This window comes from Lathyrus oleraceus, chromosome 5, assembly GCF_024323335.1.
Source record: "Lathyrus oleraceus cultivar Zhongwan6 chromosome 5, CAAS_Psat_ZW6_1.0, whole genome shotgun sequence".
Lineage (NCBI taxonomy): Eukaryota > Viridiplantae > Streptophyta > Magnoliopsida > Fabales > Fabaceae > Lathyrus > Lathyrus oleraceus.
Window position 1 is genome coordinate 507,118,198 of NC_066583.1, and position 24,569 is coordinate 507,142,766.

General features: G+C 40.6%; 1 pseudogene; it reads right to left on the minus strand.

The window, feature by feature from the left end:
• Window positions 1–11,202: 11,202 nt before the first annotated feature.
• Window positions 11,203–24,546, minus strand: LOC127081655 (kinesin-like protein KIN-10B; annotated as a pseudogene).
• Between the last annotated feature and the right edge of the window lie 23 nt (window positions 24,547–24,569).

Sequence of the window (24,569 nt, forward strand, 5' to 3'; positions counted from 1 at the left end):
TTTTATAAAAATATTAATTATTATGCATCAGTCAAACGTCTAATACGGAGGATCTATATATTCAGTCAAACAGTGTAAAGTCAAATAAAAGTTATCTAACGTATATAATTAGCATAGGCGAGATTCAATATATTTTTTGTTATCTTATAATTTCACTTCCCTTATCTAAAACTTTGTAACTGACTTGAGCGTCTGAGCGATAACCTTGTAGGTCTATCTCTGCACTATTGTATCGAAGATTAGCATCATCGTGTTTGGAGTCCACCGTCATCAACCAAGCATTGTTCTGATTCCCGCACAAAACAGTGACGTTGCATGTGAGAATCGACTCCTAATTCCCATGAAATTCCACGGTCAAACCTCATTTCATCCCTAACCTTGTGGCAGAGAACTCTTCCTCCAACATCCTCGTTCCAACTATCGATTTTGACGACTGTAATTAAGAAGATTGAGAACGAAAACTTACAATAGAGACAATTCATTCATTATTGCCACATCTCACCCTATCTGAATGGGAGACCGAAAGAATCCATGAATCAACGTTATCCTAGTTTAAGAAACAAACTTTTGTCGCGATTTTGAAATCCTTATTTATCATGGTGATAGGTCGCACCGCTTTAAAAGGCTCAATTTACAGTGGAAGCTTGATCGGTCTCAATATATCTCAAGACGAGTGTCGCGCCGCAAAAAATACCTGAGTGCATCACACGCTCAAAATACACATAGTTGCCATTGAATTTTATTTACTCTAGGAGAAAGGAAAAATATCAATAAAACGCAAAGGGAAGAGAAAAAGGGTAAGAAAATTGGTTATGCAATGGGAAGGTATTATCACCCCTCACATTCGTTATACTCAACGGAAACCATTTTGATTGTTCTTTGCGCTGATAGGTGTTATTATTTAAATGTTACTTTTGATTGGTTTTAATTAAGGAAAAATAAGTTTTTAATTAATGTGTTCGTCATAAATTCGAAACCTTGTGCCTACGTATTCTCATGGTACAATGAGAAAATCAGAGCTTCGTAGTTCATAGTAGAAAATAAGTATTTGTTGGTTGATTTTAGGTTATAATCATATCCTAAAAGTGTTTTGACGTTAGCTATTTAGTTTTGGTTCGGATGCTCTAAGTTGTTAGTCTGACTACTAAGGAATGGATTATAATAGTTCTTTTATGAAAAGAACTTGATGTTTGGACAAAGAATTGTGAAGGCTTGTGAATATGGTGAAGGTATTGTTTGGACCAATAGTGAGGTGTTTGAACCCATACATTGGTGTCTGAACCAAGAATGAAGTGTCTGAACCAAGAATGAGGTGCATGAACCAAGAATGAGGTGTCTAAACGAATATAGTGTTTTAGACTTTTAGGGGTTTTCTTGAACCAGGGGATCAAGGCAAATAAGGGTTTGTCTAAACCAAGGAATTAAGAACGCAAAGAAGGGTTTACCTAAACCAATGGATTACAAAGGAAAACAAGGGTTTGCCTAAACCAAGGGACTAACCAGGAAAACATGCAAAAGGGTTTGCCTAAACTAAGAGATTAACAAGGCAAACATGCAGGAGTATGGGTGTCAAAAACCAAAAGGTGTTGTGTTGGATCCAAAGAGAATAGTGTTTTTTTTGTTATTGATTGTTATGAGTTTTAATCTGAGGATGAGTGTTGAAAATTATCTTGATTTGAATTGCACTAAAGTCTGTGAATTGAGGTGAATACTTTGAACAACTGGGTCATTTGTCTCATATCCAGGATAAGGATGGGAATACTCCTTCTTTTTCCTTATCCACTTCTTAAGGCTCGTGGCATACAATTCGCATCATGATTATTAAGTGTTTTGAAGTTTAATAATAAAATAGGGTTTTTGATTTAAATAGATGGGATGTGGTGTCAGAGGATGGGAATAGAGTTTAGTGTGGTCATGTCTTAATGGTCACCTATTTTTAGGGTTTTAAATATGAACGAGATTAGGATTGACTTAAGGGATCATATGGTGTACAAGTCTTAAGATCTAATTCAAATCATGTGGTTAAGGGACTTGTGATCACTTAATTGAATAACAAACCTTAAGGGAGCATGCAATTTGTATGGTAAGTTCAATTAAGAAGTCCTAAAGCCATTAGTATAATTAACTAATCAAAGTATGTTTGATCAAATAATCAAATCAACCAAGAGGATCAAGTCATGAATTAAGTCAAGCTACTTATATCAAAAACCAAGACATCAAGAAGGAAAAGTCAACGAAAATAAAGAATCAAAATGTAGTGATAAAAGTGACACTAGTTATGCATTAATTCTAACCTACTTACTAATTATTAGTGCTAATTCTAACCTAAAAAAATAGATCTAATTAATTGTCACTAAAGTGTTTTTGAATGTATTAAAAAATTAAAAGGAATTGTCTAAAAATAATTAATAAGAAATAATTTAACTCTGCCACGGGGTGTGAAATTAAGAAAGGATGTGAATAGTGCAAATAGGGCGTTAGCCCAAAGCCTAAGGCCCAATGTTGTTGTTATTGTTTGAGTTCAGATTGGAGGTGTGTCAGCAAAAATGAAGCCCAAGTGATGAACTTCATAATGGGGGGAAAGGGAATGGAAGCCCCTCCTACGTTCATGCTCACATAACATCATCTCTTCTCTCTTTTACATGGCATCGCCAAAAATCACTTTGTCGCGACGGAAATCGCCTCCGACGACTGCGGAGCCCAAACCACTTACAACCACCATTACTGACCTTCATTCTTCATCCTCTATCCACCTCTTAACCTCAAATATCTTAATTGTCACTCTAATCCCTCTATTTTGAAGCCAAACATAAATAATCCTAGAAGTTCAATCAAAAATTAAATGACCTAGTCTCAAGGTTTCAGATGAACACATTAGTTGGCAGTTGGAGATGGTTAGTGACAGTTAGCAACTTGTTTAGGCAGTTGGCAATTTGTTAGAGTTAGTTTAGGGATTGATGCAAGTTAGTTTGTAACTAACTTGAATGGTAAGTTAGTTATTGTATGTTAATGTTTGGTTAAGTTAATTGGTCATATGGTTAATAATTTGGTTAATTCAGCTTGTTAGTTATAGGCCATGATAGTTGGGAATTGCAACTGATTTAGTCAATTAAGGCAGGATTTTGGTAGGCATGTAACTAACTTAGTCATTTGGTAGTTAGAACTAAGGTTGGAAATTAGAGGAATTAGGGTAGTTGTGGGGTTGATTGGTTATTTAGCTTGATGGATCATGAGTTGGTATTATGTATGTATCTTGCATATTATTATGTGAATTGTTTGAGCAATTTTATCTTAAGTATTCATTGTGTGTATGTTGAATGGCATTGTTTTACTTTGACATGATGGTACATGTTAAATTGTGTATTGCGAATGTGTATTGGTAATGTGTGTATGATGCCATTTTGATGGGACCTATCATGGTAGCTATGTTGAATTACCTTAGGTTGTGGTTTGCTTTGGACTGCATGGTTAGGCTTCTTTGACCGTGATGCTTTAAAGTGAGTTGATGGCCATGAGTATTGGTTGCATACATGTGTGGCTGGACTGATATAGGTTTGAATGGTCATGTATGTGTTTGGTGCATTTGATGTGTAGGTATGTTGACTTGTAACTTGCTTTTTTCAGTAAATTATTTTTTCCCTCCATTTTGTACCATTTGAAAATTTGAATTTTTGGCTCCTTTTAATTCAATTTGAAATGCTTAAATTAAAAGGTCAATTTCCCACCCATAATTAATGATCACACTGAATCACACCGTGTTTTTGACTCGAATTTCACATGTTTATTAAGTCTTTATTATCATTTTGCTTGTGTTATGCTGTCTTTTATGTTGTTTTCAGATATTTAGCTCTTTCGGGACCTTTTTAGAAGAAACAAAGCAAAAATACCAAAAATTAGGGTTTTTCGGCAAATATTGTACACACGGCGTTATGCATGGCGGCCGCTATAGGAGAAGCCATGACACATCATCCCTCAACCAGGAGGTAACCACCATGATCCCATGAACTTTCCCATTCACACAAATGACGGGCGCCATGAACGGGTGGCGGGCGCCACCTTTGCATTTCACGTTCCCACTAAGGAGAAGTTGAAGGGCATCATGGTCTTTACAAACTGCCGAATTCCTCTATAAATAGGTCGTTCTAGTTCATTTCCAAATCATCCAACTTAGTTTACAATATTAAGACTATATTATCATATGTAAAAGCGGTAATCCGTCACATCGAGGGGTTATCGCACCGTAGTGTAATTGAGTTGGAGCACTTTGATTTTGCTGTCGTCTTTATCTTCAAAGCCAGAGGTTTATTTCCCTTGTACCAGATTTAAAGCCTTAGTTTGGAGCAAATTCTAATTTAATCGCTTTTATTTATTTCACTTGTCATGCTTTACTTTACTTAATTTCTTGATATACTTTACTTTATTTAATTTCTTGCCATGCTTTACTTTATTTAATTCTTGTCATTGTCTTTACTTTATTTAAATTTCTCGCCATTATCTTTATTGCTCGTTTTAATTATTTTACACGCTTTACTTTTTCTTTACGCCTTACATTTTAAAACAACTTTTCATCATGATCAATATCGTTGTGTTTGTTTGTATTACCATGTCTGGCTAAATCTTTCAAAGGTCAGAATGTAAGGATCCCGGTTAAAGAGATGTTTCACATATTGAATTTGTAGAAATGCTTTAAAGACTGTTTTGATTTTTAATTCGAGTTTTCTGAAACAAACTTGGTTAGTTTTAACTACTCAAGGAGTGCAAAAGTACCCTGACTTAGTTAACTAGGAATTTTTATCACTTTAAGGAAAAACGACTTTTGAAACTATTTTCGGACGCGTTGATAGATTTAAAATCAGGAAACTCCTTGGGTAAACTTTCCAAATCAAAATCACTTTTCAACTAAGTTTACGAGTCTTATTTCTTAAAAATAAGTTTACTACTTTAGCGTTCTGCGCACCTTTTATAAGTGACAATAAAAGGCCTTAATTTAAGGGTAAACTCGATTCTGAATATGCGAAAGCGACAATTCCTGTTAAATGGATTATTTTCAAGAGTAGAAAATATTGCCCCATAAGTAGTTCTATTTAAACAATCGAAACATCGTTTAACTAACGTGAAATACATTCAAACTTGTCTTTATCTGCACTGTATTTATTATTTTCTTTATTTACTGTTATTTTGTGACATCAATATCTCTTTTATACCGCCTTAGATAAACATCGTAAAGATAGTAATCGATAGATTGACGATTTGGTCTCTGTGGGATCGATATTCTTTTATAGTACTCTGACGCGATTCGTGCACTTGCGAATAGAGAGATCAAGTTTTTGGCGTTGTTGTCGGGGACCAACTTCATTAAATTTCATACCTTGTTGTTACATCGTCTAGACTAAGGCATTATTAGCCGGTAAATGCGAAGAACCCGTAGAACCGGAAATTTAGTAGATCCTTTAGCGGAACCCGAACGTTACACTCGTACATGCCTCTTACTCATCCGAATTAAGAAAGTTATGGCCGAGAATCGCGACCGGAGACCTCTTAAGGAATTTGCCCAACCCTCTGATGAGGAACCTAGTTCTAGTATAGTAAACCCCCTCATTCCTGCCAACAATTTCGAACTAAAACCAAATCAACCTATGCAAGTTGTGCCCCAAAAGCCTAACCTTGAGAAGATCATGGAGAGCTTTATATCAGGCCAGACTCAGCAAAATAAAGAATTCCTAAACCAGAACATTCACGTAAACGAACTGATAACGCAATTAGGGACCAAGGTTGATCAGATAATCACTCACAACAAGATGCTTGAAACCTAGATCTTACAGGTAGCACAAAACTAAGCCCCACAAACTACACTTGGAGGACAATTCCCTAGACAACCTCAACTCAACCCTCGAGGGCAAGCTAACGCCATCTCATTACGAAGTGGGACCGCTTACGAAGGGCCTCATAACCTAGCAATGAGCGAGTCCAAAGCTTCTAAAGAAAATATACCTACAAACCAAGGAGAAGAACCAGTGGAACCCGAAAAACAAACCGACCAAGAAGGAGAAGCCAAGGATAAAACTTACAAACCACCACCCCTATACAAACCACCAATCCCATATCCGCAAACACTTAAACAAACCAAAATCAATAACCAATACCAAAAGTTTATAAAATTAATAGAGAAGCTTCATGTAGAGATTCCTTTCACCGAAGCCATCACCCAAATTCCATCTTACGCTAAATTTCTCAAAGACATCTTAACCAACAAGCGTAGGCTTGACGATCCCAAAACCTTGGAATGCAATTTTATTTTCGAGAATAAACTTGCTAAGAAGGAGAAAGACCCTGGGAGTTTTTCTATACCTTGCATTATAGGGAGTCATGTGATCGACAAAGCTTTCCTAGACTTAGGCGCTAGTGTGAGTTTAATGCCTTTAGTTGTGTGTAAAAGGTTAAACTTAGGAGAATTACAACCAACTAAGATGTTCATCCAATTAGCCGATAGGTATGCTAAGTACCCTGTAGGCATTTTAGAAGACATCCCAATTAGGATCGGTCAACTTTATATCCCAATAGACTTTGTGGTCATGGATATCAAGGAAGACGATGATATCCCTATCCTTTTAGGCAGACCATTCTTATCAACAGCTGGAGCTATAATAGATGTTAAAAGAGGAAAATTAACTTTCGAAGTAGGGGATGAAAAGATAGAGTTCATTCTTTCAAAGTTCCTGATGGCACCAATCGTAGGAGACGCATGTTAAGCGATCGATATCATAGATGAATGCATAAGGGAATTTGATCAAGAAGAACCTGTGATCGAACCATTTTCAAATCCGAATGAAAAGGATGATGAGCTAGAGGAAACAGAACCTCACACTAACGAATGTTTGGATCTTACTTCAGACCTTTCACCAAATTCTCAAAAACCAACTCAAGAACTTAAGGAGCTGCCCAAGAACCTGAGATACGAGTTTTTGCATAAAGAAATGAACCACCCAATAATAGTTAGTGCCACCTTAAACCAAGACGAGACAAACCAACTCTTGAATGTTTTAGGAAGATACCCATCTGCCTTAGGATACAACATCTCTGATTTAAAAGGTATAAGCCCATTCGTATGTATGCACAAGATCTCGCTATAGGAAGATTCAAAATCTTCTAGAGAACATCAGAGAAGAATCAACCCTGTAATGAGTGAGGTGGTAAAGAAGGAAGTCCTTAAACTGCTAGAAGCTGGTATAATCTATCAGATCTCTGATAGTAAATGGGTAAGTCATGTACATGTGGTACCCAAAAAGGGAGGCATCACAGTCGTGCAGAACGAGAAGGGCGAGCATGTGGCTAAACGTATAGAAGGCGGATGGCGTATGTGCATAGATTATAGGAAGCTCAATAAGGCAACTAGGAAAGACCATTTCCCCCTTCCATTCATAGATCAAATGCTTGAGCGTCTTGCCAAACACTCTTACTTTTGTTATCTGGATGGATATTCTGGATTTTTCCAAATACCCATACACTCTGAGGATCAAGAGAAAACAACCTTCACATGTCCTTACGGAATGTTTGCTTAGAGACGAATGCCGTTTGGACTCTGTAATGCGCCAACTACTTTCCAACGTTGTATGATGTCAATCTTCGCAGATTATCTCGACGGAATTATGGAAGTATTTGTGGACGATTTCTCAGTGTGTGGGTTCGACTTTGAGAATTGCCTCATTAATCTTGAGAAAATCCTAGAGAGATGCGTAGAAGTTAACCTTGTGTTAAACTGGGAGAAGTGTCACTTTATGGTTAAAGAAGGCATAGTGTTAGGACATTGTCGCAGCCTAAAAAATACAGTGCGCGAAAAAACAACCGGCGAGAAAGAAGTGACAGAAGAGTCGCCACCGTGCGTTATTTATCCCAAAGGAGGGAAAGGAAACGCTCGAAGTAAACCTGAAGAGAGGAAACGAAAAGACAAGGTCTCGCAACCAAATCTTGGGTTCGGGAGTCGATTATGCGAAGGGAAGGTATTAGCACCCCTACGCATCCGTAGTACTCTACGGGATCCACTCTTGTTGTTCTTGTCTAAAGGGTGTGTGTTTATCTAATGTACTATTTACTAAAAGAGAGGGTCAAAGAAAATGACTCGCACGGATGTCGCATCCACTGCATACGTATCTCATCTGGAATGAGAATCAGAGTCTTCGTAGCTCGGCTACCTATGGGTTAAAGAGGAGTGTGCTCGCTAAGACGTCGCGTCTTATGCCTACGTATCTCATCGGGAATGAGAATCAGAGCAAAACGTAGTTCAGCTAACTACGGGAACAAAGGTCTCGATTGCAACTAGGGCAAGAGAAAGAGAAGGTCTCGATCGCAACGAGGGCGAGAGAAAGGATCGCAACAAGGGCGAAAGCAAACAAGGATTAATTGTTAGTCGTTAGTCAAACTCGGCAAGACATCGCATCTTGTGCCTACGTATCTCATCTGAACATGAGAATCAGAGTTGCCGTAGTTCGGCTACATAGGGATTGCCATCTGAATATGGACTTACAAAAGGAGGACACCAGTTGTGTCAAAGGAGAGTGGGCGATGTGTTCACGTCCTAGCAGTAGGTGTCGCAGCTCGCTGAATCGAGTCTTAGGCAGTTACCTCTTTGCAATAGAACGGACTACATGCCACAAGATCGGAGACGCTTAGAAAGGTCTAGAAGTGGGGGAAGCTCTGCCCTAGAGTTGTCATGCAATATGCATTTAAGTGTTAGGATTTACAAATGGGAATATCTACCTAATATTAGCATGCAAAAGAATAAGGGAATCCTACCTATGTTATCATACAAAAGGATATGGGAATCCTACCTATGTTATCATACAAAAGGATATGGGAATCCTACCTATGTTATCATACAAAGGGTTCTATCTAATGGGTGCTACCTAATCGGAACAAGAATCGACGAGTGGAGCAAGGAGAAGTGTTAGGGATAAGGGTAGATGGCGATGCATGAAGCAATCGACTTACAAGGTTGATGGCGATGCATAAAGCAATCGACTTACAAAAGGGTGGATGAAAACGTGTTGGTTCTGCTAGGTTTTTGAAAAATGATTACTCGATGTTGGATCGAGGTTTTGATCTTGCTTTGAAATGGTTATCGAATGTTCATTTTAATTCTTGTATTAACAGATGAATAAAGAATGAAAGAATAAATATTATACATTTCATGGGAGAGGGATACATTTGTTATGAATGGGGGTTGTCAAAAATCATGAAATAATTAAATCGGGCCCAAACAACAAAATGATGCGAAATATGAGTGTAAGTGCAAGAGAACCGGCTCATTGTAAGAAAGCCCAAGAGTAAGCTATGTGAGGTTGATGGCGATGCTTAAAAAGCAATCGACTTACAAGGGTATGGAAAATGGGCTCGACATTGAATCGAGAAAAGTATGATTTTTATAGTTTAAAAATGGTTTTGAATGAATGATGAAATTAAAAGAAAACAAATTTGCATTATTAACAAATGAAACTATGAGTATAGTAAAGGCATAAACATAAAAAGAAATGAAAATGCTAAAAGAAAATAAAATAGCTAAAAGAAATAAAATGCCAAAAGAAAGCAATGCTACACATGAGTACCGAACCCACTACCTATGGAGAGATAAACTAACTCTATCCCCACCCGGCCATGAATGACTTGCTTATCAGGCTAGGACCAAAAAATGTACATAAATAGAGTGGAAAAACTCTAGTCAACAAAACAGTAAACAAAAATGGGCCATTGGGTCCGGATTGACTGAAACCCAATTCATTTCCTGGCCCAACGTGGTAATACCACAAGAAAGACAAACAGGAAGAAAACAGCCGCCTGCTACATGGAAACTTGGAAAAGTAATAATGCAGAGGGAGAGTCAAACGAAACAGCCAGCTTTGGGCAGTGGGAAAGGCATCGCCATTAATGGCTTTAAAGCCTTGATAAGATCCAAACACCAACAAACATCAACAAATGGCGAAGGAGTCCACCTCCACCTCAAATTCACTCTCTCTCTCTGCTTGAGACATTCATCTCCTTCCTCACTCAAAACAGAAGCAAACTCACAGAGAAAACTAAACCATTACTCCTAACCTAAACTAAAATGACCAACATTCGTCTCATCCTATCATCTCCTTCACAACGAAACCGAAACGCACCGACAACAAAGACCTAGAAAACGTTAAACCTTCCCTAAAGCAAAATCAAAAGATACAAACAAAGGTCACATGTCGTGAGGATGTCGAAAGAAATGTGATGATTACCTCCTCAAAACAGGACTCGGCGCGGTTATGATAGCGGTGCGAAGACCTGGTGTGCCCTTTTCAGGTAGCTTACTTTGCCCTGCTTCTCCCTTTTCTTTTTATCGTTAAGATCCTTTTGTTTCCGCCTCCTTGCCGTCGAATCCAATCCTAGGGTTTCTTTTGTTTCTTCTTTTTTATGAACAGTGGCCGCTCAATTCTCCCCTTCTCACTGATTTCTTTTTCTCCTTTTATGCTCACCGATTAGGGTTTTCGGATTTGGTACTCAAAAGCTCAAAGAAGAAAATTTCCAAAAGTCTTTTTGATGCTCAGAATTGGACTACCTCCTTTGATGCTTGGCCTTGGAAAGGTAATCTGAACCACGCTTTCTCCAATTGTTTTGTCTGGATGCCAAATTGGGAATTCTTTGAAATTTTACTGCTTGGTAGTTATTTTGCAACTTTGGTTGTCACAGGGGTTCTGGATCGGTGAGGATGAGAAGACGGGGCTCACTGTTGAAGTTCCGCATCCCTCGACCACCATTGTTCCAAACCATGAGCCTCGAGAGATTTCTGTTTTTCCTTCGACACAACTAACAGTTTTGCCGTAATTTGCCCGCCGACATTCTCTTTGTCAACAACTTTCTCTGCTGTGCCGGTAGGATCATTGTAATAGCAACATATGTAGTCACTGTCGTTATCATACAAAAGTGGAATCCATTTTGCCATGCCAACAACAGCGCTAGGATCCTTCAAACCATAACGATATAACCGAGACATCCAACTCTTCGATTCGACAAACATGGTCTTTTCCACATCACCGCTAACTTGAGCTTCCCGTCCATAAGGAATTATAGAATTAACTCTACTCCACGCATATCCGGCCTTTTCTCCAAGATTTTGAGACTCATGGCTAGTGAAGCAAGCGGTGGATTAAACAAATGCGCCTCCACATAGATTCCTTGTTTTTGCTAATTGTTTTGTTGTTGTTTTTTACTGCAGTGAACTCGGTGAGCTTGGTTTGATTTTGACAAGCTTGGTAATGTTGGTTGCAAGCTTGGAATAGAGCCTATTCGCTCATGCTCAATCTCTCTCCTATGATTGTTCTCCTTGAAAGAATCAAAAGCAGCTTCATCATCTATCAAATTTCTAAAAGTCTCCGCAAAGGACCTGCTTTCAGTAGTATTTGGAGCATCTTGGTTGATGTAAGTTCTTTCCACCTTCACTGAAGTACAGAAAGTAACTGACTTCTTAGCAGATGTCATGATGGAACTTGGAGTTTTTTTTCAAAATTGGAGATTTAAATGGCCCAAGTCTTTGTTGTGAAGTCTTTGCCTTGCCTTTCGATTCTAGCCAAGATCTCAATTTGGCTTCCATGTCCACATTAGCTTTTGGCGTCTCAAGTTTATGAGCTGAAGGTACAAAATTAGAGACATGCCTTGATCGAGCAGCCAAACCAACAGTATTAACAGATTCTTGGTATTCTCCTGGATTCAGGCAAGCAACCATCAGCGCACGACTCGTTCCGCCTAGAGAGTCTTGTAATATACGGGTCAATTTGCTTTCTCTATAGGGTATTCTTGTTTGGTTGTTGTTCAACGTGTATATCACGTTCGAGAGCGCAAACAAGGACTGATTTATCTTAGCACTCTCTTGAAGACGTATCCCTTCACTGCAGCTCCTTCTGTTATCTTCATTACCTGCCAAGTCGATGAGATTCAGCTTTCCACATACAGTTCTTCCTGTCTCATCAGGAGTAGATACTACAGATATCACAAGCACTCCATGACTCCTACTGGATACATCATTGAGGCATGTATGTGCAACTTTGCGCCTTTGAACACCACTGGCAAAAACATCTGGAAATTCAGACATTGTGTGTACAGGAACTTGAGACAGTCCCCTAAGATGAATTTGACCATCTTGGTCGTCCAAAACTGAAATCTCAGTTGCTTTTAGTTCTAAGAGATCGTAACATCGGTCCATGTAGACCTCATAGTATGATAGATGTGTTGTGCTTCCAGTGTTTTGACAAATATAAATGATATTTGACATTGCTAGATGTATCAAGCCAGGATGTTCTTCAGTTCCCTGCATAGTATATGTCTTCCCACTTCCAGTAGCCCCATAAGCAAACACAGTCGCATTGCATCCATTGAAGATATGAGGCATCATGGGGCTTACTTCTGTTTTGAAAATTTGAGCAACATTGTTGTCTTCTTGATCAAAATAAGAGTCCAGTTGATAACACTCATTCCGACTGGTGTATGGGTCTTTGAGATAAACTGCTACTTCATCTTGAGATTGAGAATCTTGATTCAAAAGTAAATGCAAGAAACTCGGTTGTTGCTGTTATGGAATTCTTATGGGATTGGAATTGGGACTTGTTTTTTTGTTGGGTAATTGTTTTATATTAATGAACTTTGGGTTAATTGGTTAATTGTTATGATTGAATGGATTTTGGATATGGATTGGTTTAAATTGGTTCCGAATGGATAATGAAAATGGATATGGATTTAAAAATAGAGTTGGGTTGTTGGATTGGAAAAAGTGGATTTAATTGTGGGTTTAAGGAATTTGGATATTTGATTATAAAAATGGTTATGGATTTTAGGAATAATCCAAGACTAATCTAAATATCAATTTAAATAATAATAACAAATCAGCATAAACCAAATTAAAATCAAATTAATCTATAATTCGTTAAAACTACTTTGATATCAACTCTAACATTCATTTGGAAATTAAAATCAATTAGAGTTTGAATCATTAGTAAAATAAACAATTAAGATTAAATTGAAATTTGGAATTAAACTTAATTCGAAATTAAAATCAAATTGAAAATTAAAAAAAGTCAAATAATTAAAATCCATTTTATAATAAAAAACACCATGATCAAGAAGCTAGATAATGACCAATGTCTGTTAAAAAAAAGGATTTGGGAATGAATGTATGCAAATGAATTTTAGGCCAAGTGCCAAATAAAAATGAAAAAAATTCAGGACCAAAATCGGGGTATGACAGTTGCCCCTATTTAAGCGTCTTCAACTAGAGAATATGAGGCAGGGCACTCTTCATATGATCATAGCGGGAGATGGTTAAATACTAAGAAGACCCGGATTTTGATCCTGAATCCCTATGACATGATGTGATATAATATGATACAATATGATATGATATGATATGATATGCATGGATGCGTGATTTTTTTTTTTTGAAAGAAAAGGAGGGCAAATTTTGAGATGTTACAGTTGTCCCTATTCAATCCACTGTGAATCTGTCGATATGAATAGCCTCGGCTTTCTGACGATTAGGGTGAAGAGTGATTGAATACCAAGAACAGACGGACAATTTGCACTCCGTTGGGAAAATAATTAACAATGCCTGTCAGAATCGGCAAAGAAGCAATCTCAAGAGAAGAATCCGTCTGGTACGGTGAAAATCGGCCTGAGTACCGAAACAGAAAGTTGACCTGGATACCAAAATAAATGGTAACACAGGAATACCCATGGCCTAAACGCCGCACATTAGTCTGAACACTAAGCATCGGAATATGAGAGTATCAATGTTGGTCTGATCACCGGAAATCTGGTCTGAACACCACTTCGATCTGGAAATCGGAAAACTGGCCTGAGTGCCACAAGTACTTCGACTTGATCGTCGAAAACTTCTTCGATCTGAAAATCGGAAACTGGCCTGAATGCCACAAGTACTTCGACCTGATCGTCGGAAACTTCTTCGATCTGAAAATCGGAAATTGGCCTGAATGCCACAAGTACTTCGACCTGATCGTCGGAAACTTCTTCGATCTGAATATCGGAAAAACTGGCCTGAATGCCACTTCAGTCTGAATATCGGAAAATTGGCCTGAATGCCACTTCGGTCTGAATACCGGAAAATTGGCCTGAATGCCACTTCGGTCTGAATACCGGAAAATTGGCCTGAATGCCACTTCGGTCTGAATACCGGAAAATTGGCCTGAATGCCACTTCGGTCTGAATACCGGAAAAACTGGCCTGAATGCCACTTCGGTCTGGATACCGGAAAAACTGGCCTGAATGCCACTTCGGTCTGGATACCGGAAAAACTGGCCTGAATGCCACTTCGGTCTGGATACCGGAAAAACTGGCCTGAATGCCACTTCGGTCTGAATACCGGAAAATTGGCCTGAATGCCACTTCGGTCTGAATACCGGAAAAACTGGCCTGAATGCCACTTTGGTCTGGATACCGGAAAAACTGGCATGAATGCCACTTCGGTCTGGATACCGGAAAAACTGGCGAATGCCACTTCGGTCTGAATACCGGAAAATTGGCCTGAATGCCACTTCGGTCTGAATACCGGAAAAACTGGCCTGAATGCCACTTCGGTCTGGATACCGGAAAAACTGGCCTGAATGCCACTTCGGTCTGGATACCGGAAACTTCATGCCTATCAGCCTCGGCAGAAATAGGGAAAACGATAATTGAGGCGGCACGTGGGCCAACGACCCATGCTGGGGATAATAAGCCATGAACAAACTTCAGTTTGAGCACTGGAAACAAACTTCTGGCTTATCACTTGAGATACCGAGAATGTTTTATGCTTACATGCGCATGTTTGAATTTTGCGATGGCGTAATGCTCCATGAAGATGGAAATGCTACGCGATTTGGGAGGATGCAATGCAATATGATTCTACATGCAGGGATGCGAAATGCTGGGGAAACTGCCAAGCTGAAGCAAGGAATCCTGTTGGGGAAATGATCACAATCTTCTGGACCCTGGCACTACTGTTGGAGATGCAGAGCATAATGAACTATGTGGGGAAATGACCGGCCACGCGGTGTTCTGGAAATGACGAGATACCGAGACTCTGACTGGGGAGAGAACGACGCTGGAAACCTGTTGTTGGGCGAAGCGATAGTGGTTCTGGCAACCATAATCTACGAGAGATGACTCAACAGGGGGGAGCAAACACCGATACGGTATCGAGGTTATGCTTCCAGGAAAGAGATCATCGATCTGGGATTGAAATCCTCGATCTGGCATCGAACTCTGAGGAGCAGCTGCTTCTGCTGGGAAGATACAGTCTGGTACTGTCAACTCCGCTGGGGAGTGTATAGTCTGACACACATGCTTAGGAAATGCCCTGAGGGTATCTGTTCTAAATAGATGATCCAAAGCACTTAAAATTCACATCAACTTTAAATGTTTATTAAGCATATACCTGTAAAGCCCTTATGTGTCATGATGCAATGTTTATCAAAAATTCGGACGTCATTTTTGCAAACAAAACAGTAAAATGGAAATGAAAACAGAGATATACTGAGTAACATGATTTTATTGATTGAATGGCCTCTGAATAGGCATTTACATCAGGAAGCAATCCCTAGGAAGAGGTAATCGCAAAACAAGAATTAATCTAATGGCAATGTGAAATGGATTTCTATTGGGTTCCAATTCTGCTATGACTTGCCCGTCTTCAAGATCTTCCAGATGATCAGCCTTCTGAAAAGGTGATTAGATTGTTTTCTTCCTTTTGAAAGTTTCCAGTCATCGACATGAGATGAGATTCAGAACTACTCAGAACGCAGTCATTCGCTTAATCCCTAACTTTTGTCTGGATCGCCCTTTCAGGTTTTCAATCCACCGGGATACCCATTTTTGCCTAAGTTGCCTTCTCAGGTTTTCAACTTACCGGGTGTACGATCTTTTCATTTTTAAATCCCTAATTTTTGCCCGAACCTTTTTCATTTTCTTGGTTCACCGGGATGCCCATTTTTTGCCTGGACTATTCTTATTATTGTCCAGTGGGTCTGTTTTATGCGAAGTATTTTTTAACTACGTCTGAGTTCACAGGGGAAGTGAAGTCTTCGCCATCCATCGTTGCGAGCATTAAGGCCCCTCCATCAGAAACCTTGGTGACAATATAAGGTCCCTCATAGTTAGGAGTCCACTTGCCCTTGTGATCCGTCTAAGGAGGAAGGATCCTTTTCAACACCAAATCTCCGACTTGGAAACATCGAGGGCGCACTTTCTGGTCAAAGGCTCTCTTCATCCGACTCTGATACAACTTCCCATGACAAATGGCTGCCATTCGCTTCTCTTCAATAAGACTCAACTCGTTGAACCTTGTTCGAACCCATTCAGCTTCGTCTAGCTTGACATCCAACAGGACTCTTAGAGATGGAATCTCCACTTCGACAGGCAGGACCGCTTCCATACCATACACAAGGGAGTAAGGGGTGGCCCCGGTCGATGTACGTACTGAAGTGCGGTACCCATGCAAGGCGAAGGGTAGCATCTCATGCCAATCTCTGTATGTAACGACCATCTTCTGCACAATCTTCTTTATGTTCTTATTTGCTGCCTCAACAGCATCGTTCATCTTAGGACGATAAGGGGAAGAATTGTGATGCTGAATGTTGAAGTTCTGGCACAACTCCCTCATCATTTTGTTGTTGAGATTAGAACCATTATCGGTAATGATTCTTTCGGGAATCCCATAGCGACAAATGATTTCTTTCTTGATGAAACGGGCAACCACATGTCTGGTGACATTCGCGAACGACGCTGCTTCGACCCATTTGGTGAAATAGTCTATGGCAACAAGGATGAAGCGATGCCCATTGGAAGCAGTCGGCTCAATCTTTCCAATCATGTCGATGCCCCATATCACAAACGGCCACGGCGAAGACATCACATTCAGAGGATTCGGCGGTACATGCACCTTATCAGCATAAATCTGGCATTTATGACACTTCCGAGCATACTTGAAACAATCTGATTCCATGGTCATCCAATAATAACCCGCCCTCAACAATTTCTTAGCCATTGCATGTCCGCCGGCATGAGTACCGAAGGAACCTTCATGAACTTCCTGCATTAACATGTCTGCCTCGTGTCTATCCACGCATCTGAGCAAAACCATGTCGAAGTTCCTCTTATACAGCACATCGTCTTTGTTCAAGAAGAAACTGCCTGCCAATCTTCTCAAAGTCTTTCTATCATTGTTGGATGCCCCTGCAGGGTACTCTTGATTCTTGAGAAAGCACTTGATGTCGTGATACCAGGGCTTGTCATCAACTATCAGTTCTGCAGCAAACACATACGCGGCCCTATCAAGACGCATAACATCGATCCTAGGAGCATGATTCCACCGAACCACATTGGTCATGGAGGATAGAGTAGCAAGAGCATCTGCCATCTGGTTCTCATCACGAGGTATATGATACAGCTTTACTATTGTGAAGAAAGTCAACAGTCTTCTCGTGTAATCTCTGTAGGGGACCAAAGTAGGCTGGAGAGTGTTCCAATCACCATTTACTTGATTGATCACTAGAGCTGAATCTCCGAAGATGTCCAGAGTCTTGATTCTCAGATCAATGGCTTGCTCAATACCCAAGATAGAGGCCTCGTACTCAGCTTCATTATTGGTGCACTCGAAGGTCAGACGAGCGGTGAAGGGCATGTGGGCACCTTTCGGAGTTGTAATGACAGCACCAATTCCACTTCCTCTGGCGTTGACGACCCCATCAAACATTAAAGTCCACTTTTCATCTGGATCTGGTCCCTCCTCAACAACTGGCTCTTCACAGTCTTTCATCTTGAGGAACCTGATGTCTTCATCTGGAAAATCAAACTTCATCGGCTCGTAATCATCAATCGGCTGCTGAGCAAGATAGTCTGACAGAATACTCCCTTTGATGGCTTTCTGGGATGTATACTGGATGTCGTACTCTGTCAGTACCATTTGCCAACGAGCAACCCTTCCGGTGAGAGCTGGCTTCTCAAATATGTACTTGACTGGATCCATTTTGGAGATCAGTAAAGTTGTGTGAGTCAGCATATATTGTCTCAATCGCTTAGCAGCCCATGCAAGTGCACAACATGTCTTCTCAAGCATTGAGTATCTCGACTCACAATCTGTGAACTTCTTACTCAAGTAGTAGATGGCATGTTCTTTCTTACCTGTCTCGTCGTGTTGACCGAGAACACAACCCATAGAATTGTCAAGTACTGTCAAGTACATAATCAGCGGTCTCCCTGAGACTGAAGGCATAAGGATAGGAGGATTCTGCAAATACTCTTTTATCTTTTCAAAATCCCTTTGACAATCGTCGTTCCACCTGATAGCCTGATCTTTCCTCAACAATTTGAAAATTGGCTCACACGTGGCTGTTAGGTGAGAGATGAACCTTGCAATGTAGTTCAACCTTCCTAAGAAACCACGGACTTGCTTCTCTGTTCTTGGCTCAGGCATTTCTTGTATTGCTTTCACTTTGTCAGGATCCACCTCAATCCCTTTTCCGCTAACAATAAAACCCAACAATTTTCCAGATCTCACCCCGAAAGTGCACTTGTTCGGATTAAGCCTCAGCTTGAATTTCCTTAACCGTTCAAACAATTTCTGCAGATTCACCAGATTTTCTTCTTCTGTCTGAGATTTGGCAATCATATCGTCCACATAAACCTCGATTTCATGATGAATCATATCATGGAATAGAGTCACCATAGCTCGTTGATATGTTGCCCCAGCGTTTTTCAGACCAAATGGTATCACCTTGTAGCAGAAGGTGCCCCATGGGGTTATGAAAGTTGTCTTCTCCATGTCTTCTGGTGCCATCTTGATTTGGTTATAGCCAGAAAAGCCATCCATGAAGGAGAATACCGAGAACTGAGCTGTGTTATCCACCAAAACGTCGATGTGAGGTAATGGGAAATCATCTTTAGGGCTAGCTCTGTTCAGATCCCGGTAGTCAATACACATCCGTACCTTTCCATCCTTCTTAGGTACTGGAACGATATTTGCAACCCATGGCGGATAATTGGTAACCGCTAGAAACCCTGCATCCAACTGTTTCTGCACTTCTTCCTTTATCTTTACAGCCATCTCTAGTCTTGTTCTTCTGAGCTTCTGCTTGACCGGAGGACAACCTTCTTTGAGAGGCAAGCGGTGTACCACGATGTCTGTGTCAAGCCCTGGCATATCCTGATAAGACCAAGCGAAGACGTCAACATACTCTTGCAACAGTTCAATCAACCCCTTCTTCACATCATCTTCCAAAGCAACCCCTATCTTGATTTCTTTCTTGGCGCCCTCGGTGCCGAGATTAATCACTTCAGTAGCCTCTTGATGCGGTTGAATGACCCTTTCCTCCTGTTTTAACAGCCTGGCAAGTTCTTCAGGGAGTTCACAGTCTTCATCACCCTCTTCTTCAGCTTGGAAGATTGGATTTTCGAAGTCGAAGCGAGCCATAGCAGAACTGTTATCAATAGGATCCGGTGATGTGCGTCTTCATGAGTGATGGTATGTGCTTATGAGTGTGAACAGTGAGTGAAAACTAAACAAAACATTGCCAAATATTTTTATTCTTTTGAAATTTTGAAAACTGTAAAAATAGAAAAACAGTGAACAAGATTTTGAATGCAAAAGACGTCCTTCATTTATGATAAACAATGCAGGTATTCACATAGATGAGCCCTACAATGAGTCATTACGCCCTGGGCGGAACGTAAGACTTGGACATGCATGAATAAACAAAGAAAAATTACTCCTCTAGACGAGTGACTTGGACAATTTCCTCGGAAGACCAATTGTTGATGACTTCACCAGGGATCCTCGGACGCACCCAGTTGTCGATGTCGCAATCACTATCTCCATTTTCATCGTTGATCGCAGAGATCTGGCCATATTGGATGACGCCAGCACTGGAGAAAGTAATCGGCCCCTGACGAGTCTGAAGTGCTGAAGTTGTAGAAGTCAGTGTTGGTTGATACCCAATCCCGAACTTGTCGTCTTTCATTGGTAACTCCAACAGACGTCCCCAACCGGGAGCAATACCTGAATCCACCAAGGCTTGCGCCTGCTTGAAAGATGAGATAGGAGCTCCTGCTTTAACCCCTTCCACCGGAGCTGCATCCTTGATCTGAACTGACTCAAAGGCCTGACAGAGAGTCTCATGAATTTCACCTTCTACCTCTACGTACTTGAAGGTAGACAGGTTACTTACCAGTATGTCCTCCTCACCACAAACAGTGATAACTCTTCCATTGACTGGGAACTTGATCTTCTGATGCAGTGTTGATGAGACTGCCCCAGCATTGTGACATATTATGGGATATGCAAATGCACTGACATGTTTATCAATTCCAAAAGGCATTCTACCCCCTTGATTCCAGTCTCACATTTGATAAACGGTGTAAGAAGAAAATCCCGACTAGAATCAAGAAGAAGATATGAACCCCTGGGAATAGATAAACATGTGTTAAATGATATGAATGCAGAATGATGTGATGCAATGCAGTGACATGGAAATCAGGACTGTTGTATCTGCTTGAACATCTGTCGGGTTGCGCTGTCTGAAAAGAAACCCACTGAGGAATGTAATACAAGATCAAAACTCTGCCCCAGAAAACCGGGTTGGTTGGAGGTTAAGGTTCCCTGAATTTAGCCCGCCCCTCACTAGTAGGTTCTAAGAACAGAAGTTTGTCAGCTTTAGCCCTTCAGTCGAGAATAATACGTTTACCACTGAAGGTTTGGCATTATTACGGGATAAAAGACCTCTGCTGACTCCCCTCAACAGGATATCCTAAAGCAAGTTCCCAGTCTCGGGGTCCTCGGATTGAGCAGCGAGAATGCGCCCACCAGAGCTAACATAAACGCGTCTCGGAGGAGAGGCCTCGACTGAGTTCTCGGGAAATGGTCACCAGAGTCGACGATTTCTAGAGGAACGTTTGTCGTTATGGAACACCCATAGGACAAAACATATCCAAAGAAACCTCGTCTGGGTGTGGGTCTTCATGAACAACTTAACGCAACAACATGCCACGCAAGCCTCATGACTATCCACTCTAAAACCTATATGTACGCTCAAGCCTGGGTAGTGGGCTTATCTCTCATAAAACATCCCACCCCAACAAACAAACAACCCACGGAACCCACAGATACAACAAACATATGTACATGAATGCAATAAGATAAAGCAGATAAATGCGGAAGGTAAACGACTATACAAAAGCATAAACACCCAACAAACAAGAAATCTACAAAAGCTAGGAGGGACTCGCTTAGGGAAATCGGGTCCCCAGCAGAGTCGCCAGCTGTCGCAGCCTAAAAAATACAGTGCGCAAAAAAACAACCGGCGAGAAAGAAGTGACAGAAGAGTCGCCACCGTGCGTTATTTATCCCAAAGGAGGGAAAGGAAACGCTCGAAGTAAACCTGAAGAGAGGAAAGGAAAAGACAAGGTCTCGCAACCAAATCTTGGGTTCGGGAGTCGATTATGCGAAGGGAAGGTATTAGCACCCCTACGCATCCGTAGTACTCTACGGGATCCACTCTTGTTGTTCTTGTCTAAAGGGTGTGTGTTTATCTAATGTACTATTTACTAAAAGAGAGGGTCAAAGAAAATGACTCGCACGGATGTCGCATCCACTGCATACGTATCTCATCTGGAATGAGAATCAGAGTCTTCGTAGCTCGGCTACCTATGGGTTAAAGAGGAGTGTGCTCGCTAAGACGTCGCGTCTTATGCCTACGCATCTCATCGGGAATGAGAATCAGAGCAAAACGTAGTTCAGCTAACTACGGGAACAAAGGTCTCGATTGCAACTAGGGCAAGAGAAAGAGAAGGTCTCGATCGCAACGAGGGCGAGAGAAAGGATCGCGACAAGGGCGAAAGCAAACAAGGATTAGTTGTTAGTCGTTAGTCAAACTCGGCAAGACATCGCATCTTGTGCCTACGTATCTCATCTGAACATGAGAATCAGAGTTGCCGTAGTTCGGCTACATAAGGATTGCCATCTGAATATGGACTTACAAAAGGAGGACACCAGTTGTGTCAAAGGAGAGTGGGCGATGTGTTCACGTCCTAGCAGTAGGTGTCGCAGCTCGCTGAATCGAGTCTTAGGCAGTTACCTCTTTGCAATAGAACGGACTACATGCCACAAGATCGGAGACGCTTAGAAAGGTCTAGAAGTGGGGGAAGCTCTGCCCTAGAGTTGTCATGCAATATGTATTTAAGTGTTAGGATTTACAAATGGGAATATCTACCTAATGTTAGCATGCAAAAGAATAAGGGAATCCTACCTATGTTATCATACAAAAGGATATGGGAATCCTACCTATGTTATCATACAAAAGGATATGGGAATCCTACCTATGTTATCATACAAAGGGTTCTATCTAATGGGTGCTACCTAATCGGAACAAGAATCGACGAGTGGAGCAAGGAGAAGTGTTAGGGATAAGGGTAGATGGCGATGCATGAAGCAATCGACTTACAAGGTTGATGGCGATGCATAAAGCAATCGACTTACAAAAGGGTGGATGAAAACGTGTTGGTTCTGCTAGGTTTTTGAAAAATGATTACTCGATGTTGGATCGAGGTTTTGATCTTGCTTTGAAATGGTTATCGAATGTTCATTTTAATTCTTGTATTAACAGATGAATAAAGAATGAAAGAATAAATATTATACATTTCATGGGAGAGGGATACATTTGTTATGAATGGGGGTTGTCAAAAATCATGAAATAATTAAATCGGGCCCAAACAACAAAATGATGCGAAATATGAGTGTAAGTGCAAGAGAACTGGCTCATTGTAAGAAAGCCCAAGAGTAAGCTATGTGAGGTTGATGACGATGCTTAAAAAGCAATCGACTTACAAGGGTATGGAAAATGGGCTCGACATTGAATCGAGAAAAGTATGATTTTTATAGTTTAAAAATGGTTTTGAATGAATGATGAAATTAAAAGAAAACAAATTTGCATTATTAACAAATGAAACTATGAGTATAGTAAAGGCATAAACATAAAAAGAAATGAAAATGCTAAAAGAAAATAAAATAGCTAAAAGAAATAAAATGCCAAAAGAAAGCAATGCTACACATGAGTACCGAACCTACTACCTATGGAGAGATAAACTAACTCTATCCCCACCCGGCCACGAATGACTTGCTTATCAGGCTAGGACCAAAAAATGTACATAAATAGAGTGGCAAAACTCTAGTCAACAAAACAGTAAACAAACATGGGCCATTGGGTCCGGATTGACTGAAACCCAATTCATTTCCTGGCCCAACGTGGTAATACCACAAGAAAGACAAACAGGAAGAAAACAGCCGCCTGCTACATGGAAACTTGGAAAAGTAATAATGCAGAGGGAGAGTCAAACGAAACAGCCAGCTTTGGGCAGTGGGAAAGGCATCGCCATTAATGGCTTTAAAGCCTTGATAAGATCCAAACACCAACAAACATCAACAAATGGCGAAGGAGTCCACCTCCGCCTCAAATTCACTCTCTCTCTCTGCTTGAGACATTCATCTCCTTCCTCACTCAAAACAGAAGCAAACTCACAGAGAAAACTAAACCATTACTCCTAACCTAAACTAAAATGACCAACATTCGTCTCATCCTATCATCTCCTTCACAACGAAACCGAAACGCACCGACAACAAAGACCTAGAAAACGTTAAACCTTCCCTAAAGCAAAATCAAAAGATACAAACAAAGGTCACATGTCGCGAGGATGTCGAAAGAAATGTGATGATTACCTCCTCAAAACAGGACTCGGCGCGGTTATGATAGTGGTGCGAAGACCTGGTGTGCCCTTTTCAGGTAGCTTACTTTGCCCTGCTTCTCCCTTTTCTTTTTATCGTTAAGATCCTTTTGTTTCCGCCTCCTTGCCGTCGAATCCAATCCTAGGGTTTCTTTTGTTTCTTCTTTTTTATGAACAGTGGCCGCTCAATTCTCCCCTTCTCACTGATTTCTTTTTCTCCTTTTATGCTCACCGATTAGGATTTTCGGATTTGGTACTCAAAAGCTCAAAGAAGAAAATTTCCAAAAGTCTTTTTGATGCTCAGAATTGGACTACCTCCTTTGATGCTTGGCCTTGGAAAGGTAATCTGAACCACGCTTTCTCCAATTGTTTTGTCTGGATGCCAAATTGGGAATTCTTTGAAATTTTACTGCTTGGTAGTTATTTTGCAACTTTGGTTGTCACAGGGGTTCTAGATCGGTGAGGATGAGAAGACGGGGCTCACTGTTGAAGTTCCGCATCCCTCGACCACCATTGTTCCAAACCATGAGCCTCGAGAGATTTCTGTTTTTCCTTCGACACAACTAACAGTTTTGCCGTAATTTGCCCGCCGACATTCTCTTTGTCAACAACTTTCTCTGCTGTGCCGGTAGGATCATTGTAATAGCAACATATGTAGTCACTATCGTTATCATACAAAAGTGGAATCCATTTTGCCATGCCAACAACAGCGCTAGGATCCTTCAAACCATAACGATATAACCGAGACATCCAACTCTTCGATTCGACAAACATGGTCTTTTCCACATCACCGCTAA